This window comes from Microtus pennsylvanicus, chromosome 7, assembly GCF_037038515.1.
Source record: "Microtus pennsylvanicus isolate mMicPen1 chromosome 7, mMicPen1.hap1, whole genome shotgun sequence".
In the NCBI taxonomy this organism is placed as follows: Eukaryota; Metazoa; Chordata; class Mammalia; order Rodentia; family Cricetidae; genus Microtus; species Microtus pennsylvanicus.
This window is the reverse complement of record NC_134585.1, coordinates 97,776,506-97,780,500: the sequence shown is the minus strand read 5'-3', so window position 1 is coordinate 97,780,500 and position 3,995 is coordinate 97,776,506. Positions and strand designations below refer to the sequence as shown.

At 42.7% G+C, this 3,995-nt stretch overlaps 1 long non-coding RNA gene across 2 annotated transcripts; it reads left to right on the top strand.

Annotated features, from left to right (window-relative positions):
• Positions 1 to 2,163: 2,163 nt before the first annotated feature.
• LOC142853841 (uncharacterized) lies at positions 2,164 to 3,160 on the top strand. Of its 2 annotated transcripts, none has more exons than XR_012911270.1 (3): positions 2,164 to 2,202; positions 2,438 to 2,618; positions 3,037 to 3,160. It is a non-coding gene; the product is annotated as an uncharacterized LOC142853841 (long non-coding RNA). The 2 variants fall into 2 exon arrangements; XR_012911271.1 differs by having other exon boundaries at positions 3,083 to 3,118.
• The last annotated feature ends 835 nt before the right edge of the window (positions 3,161 to 3,995 follow it).

Below are 3,995 nucleotides of genomic sequence, written 5' to 3'. Positions count from 1 at the left end.
CACATACTGCATCACTTCCTGTAGTGACTATCATATTTCATCATGTTTTTAAGCCTCATCTATGAAATAGATGAACAACATATCATTTATATTATAGGACTATTACATTCATACTTATCAGGTCATTAGTTGACAGGCATTGGATTGATTAACCCTACCACTACCCTTTGCCTATGGTCAATAATGCTGCTCGCAGCATTCATGCACAAGCTTCTCCGTGGATATATTTTTATTTCTTTTGCATTTATATGAAGTTATAGATATTGGATACATGGTAGTTGTACATCCCGTCCCTTAAGAAACAGGCAGACTTCTCCCCAAAATCACACAATCATTCAGAACAACAGAAATGTTTATATAAGAAGTAAATATATATTAAGTGGCTTAATATCCTCTGCCATCCCATCCAAGAGGTCTGCATCCAGAACTGTATAATAGGTTCCAGAGGGGGCTTCCTCAATGCCAAGCACAATCATCCTTCTTGTGCAAAAACTTAGAAAAAAAAATCCCAACTGCAACTCCAAAACTCAGACTGAGGGGTCCCTTGCGTGGAAAGGCCATGATGAACTAACTCAATGAAGAGAATAAAGCAGTAAGTCACAAATAAAAAGAATAAAGTAAAAATGAGAGCACACTGACAACATGCTTTCTAGTAGTCCTTTACAGTCTTTGTCCATGGTTCCACATACGTGTTCCCAAATACACACACTTCCCTTGAGTCAAACCTACGCTTCAGAAACCAGTCACGTCTCCACGGGGCAGAAGTAATGACTATAAGGACAGCCCAGGGAGGGGCTAGACAGGTTAACAGGCAGCTGAAATTCATTCCGTAAAGCAGAAGAGTCAAATAATAAGCTAACTGGCAACTCCTCCATTTCAGAAGAGAAGGGGATCACAACGACTGCTTGAATCAGTCAAGCATGGGCTGTGTGTGTTTTTCTATATCCATTGTACTGCTTATCTGCAGTGGTGAGGACGGCCACCCCAGCAAAGGTGAAAGAAATATGTCACTGTAACCATTACTCTCTACCAGGGAAGCTGAGTCCTGAGAATTCTGCCCTATTGGTCGGAGCGGCTCTCCCTACAATGTGCCCTTCTGCTAAGCATCTCAAAGCTTAGGTCTTTTTATCACACCTAATAAAAAAGCTCATACCAATTTTCTTAACTAGTCAGCTCCTCAGTTTTAAGTGGGTAGGGGGTAGCGGAACATTCTGGGACATAAAGAAGGTAGGTAAGGATGGGAAACACAGATGAGAGGTTTCCGCTCTGTGTTTCTCCAGAACCCACCTCCCAGCTCCTCACTTTTCCCTGCTTTTCCAGTGGAGACCCTAGAACTTCTCCCTCCATTCACGAAAGTGATGCTGTGCATTTTGATCTGGGGTTTGTGGTTAAAATTCTGGAAGAAACTCTAAACTTAGTTTTCACCATTCCCCCAGTGTTTGCAAGGCCGTGCCTGCTGCTACTGAACAAACAGACACAGGACTGAGTGTCTAAGAGAAAAGTACATATTATAACTGTTTGTTTTGGAAAAGTAATTTCCTCTATCAGTTCATTTCCATCAATTTTATCAATTCACTTAAGCCTCCTAATCCAAGCGATATGCCACATATTGCTGCAGAAGTGGAAGGAGATTTCTTTGTTTCTGTATTTCTACACTAGGATTCCAGGCAAGGCTCCTATCGACTTAACTCCATTTTCATAGCTCTTAGTTCAGTGTGTCTGTGAGTCTATCATGTTCTAGGGCTCTCCGGCAATGAAAAAGCCCATACTCACCCCTTCAAACTGTCTAAAGTTATTACGGAATGGGATGTTCACCCAGTTTTTGCGGCAATACGTTTCTCGGGGGTTGCTAAAGCTTTCCTACACGCTGTGAGAATTGATGAATATTTCCAATACTTTTTAAAAACACAAGGTAGGCTCAAGGAGATACATGATTCAGTTCCTTGATAGATTGATACCCAAAGCAGGTCTCACAGATATACTAATTTGAACAGATCTATCTTTGGAAATTTTTTATTTACAGAACTCATTGCTGTCTCCTTCTAATGTAATGAGATTTCATAATGAAGTCCAAATACAATCTGCTAGAGGAAGAGGGCATGTAATGCTGATTCTAATAAGCCTGCTAAAATCAATAACGTTGTTAGTTTCCCTGAAACCAGACGGCATTGGCTCACAGAACCATGTTCTGCCTACAGCACGGTATTAGTGGTTTATGTTTTATTGGGCAGATTTCTTCCATGGGGAGGAAGATAGAAACTTAAAGAAATGTTATTAAACATGTCTTTAGGCTCCAGGTGACCCCACATGTGCTTGCTTCTCTTTTTAATCAGCTCTTGGTTCCTGTGGAAATCACCTGACATCATCCTTGTGCTGCTCATTCCTCGCACCTGATTCTCCGTTCTCATTATCCCTCTCTCCCCTCCTGCTTTCAAAGGCCTGGCACGAAGAGGAAACTGCATGCTGGGGTATCTCAGAGAGGCCACGGAGAGAAGAGCTCTGAGTAAACTCGCGCCTTTCCTCAAGACCTCGGCAATAGGGTCCTTCTCTCTCTGTGTCATTGTCTAGCTGAAACGAAAACCCCTGTGGTGAAGACCGTGCAGCTCAGGATACAGCAGGTGAGTTCTGACCATGCAAGGTAAAGATGAACTGCCAGAGAACCTTCATGGCCCAAAAAGATTTTAAACATCTAAGGAGGGTCTACCAGAAGCAGGCTAGCCTCATGGTTGCAGAAAAAAAAAATATCTAGAGGGAGTATGATGGGAAAGGAACATGGGAATTTTGCAGTCTTAATGACAAGTTTGATAATCTGCTCTCTATCCAACAATTGCCGAAGACTTTGGGTCTAACTCACTAAATCCTATGGGGCAGATACTGTCATTCATTATCTTCACCTTCATAAACATGTCCTCAGTGGCTGCAGTCAGGAGTGTGGCTAAGTGTCCCTCATGGACAATCTTCTAGACTCTATCTCTGGCCTTCCCCTCTGTGAAATGCCCTTGCTATATAGCTCATCTGTTCTTCTGGTGTTAACAGCCACCTCTGTCATTTCCGTAACCACACTCCTCTCCCCTGTGCTCAGAGAGTCTGCGTAAAGAAACAACAAGCTGAATTGTTGTTTCCAAGTCCGTGAAGCTTATACTCCTGATGGGACTCATAGGTAAGCATGATTAAGTATAGTCACAATACGAAGTACATCACAAAGTGGATCATGCAGCTTGTAAGAATCTATGCTGGCCGTAATGGTCACTTGTATTGATGGCTTCTTGTTAGTATAGAGTCCCTTAAACTTTGCATCTGAGTGAAATCAACCTAAAGACATTCACTGTTGTCTCTCAATGCTGACTGTCTTAGTCACTGTCCCACTGTAGAGCCCCAAGCACCAGCCCCAAGTTTTCCAAGCCCTAGTATTCCTCTAGAACATAGTGGGTTCCTCTGCTGCAGGTGGTATGGCTACAGACACCTAAGAAATCCTAGTAGAATTGCTCCATCCACGTTGATATTTTCTTTATTTTCCCCAGTTTACCTTCTAAAGACCAAATCATTGATGTGGAAGTGTCATATATCAATCTGTTGATTTCATTGGTTAAGTAATAAACAAGCTGCTTGGCCTCATAGCTTAGAACATAGGTGGGCAGAGTAAAAAGAACAGAAGGCTGGGAGAAAGAAGCTGAGTCAGAGAGTCGCCATGATTTTCCCACTCCAGACAGATGCAGGTTAAGATCATTCCTGGTAAGCCAGCTCGTGGGCTACAGCAGATTATTAGAAATGGGCTAGTCCAGGTGCGAGAGCTAGCCTAGAAGAGGCTAGATAGAAATGGGCCAAGCGGTGTTTAAAAGAATACAGTTTCTGTGTAACTATTTCGGGGCATAAGCTAAAGCTAGCCGTGCAGGCGGCGGGGGTGCCGGGGACGCAGCCCCGCCGCTCCAATTATTACAACAAATCATTTTATATCTATTTATAAAATTTACAACCTCCACACCCATATAAAGACA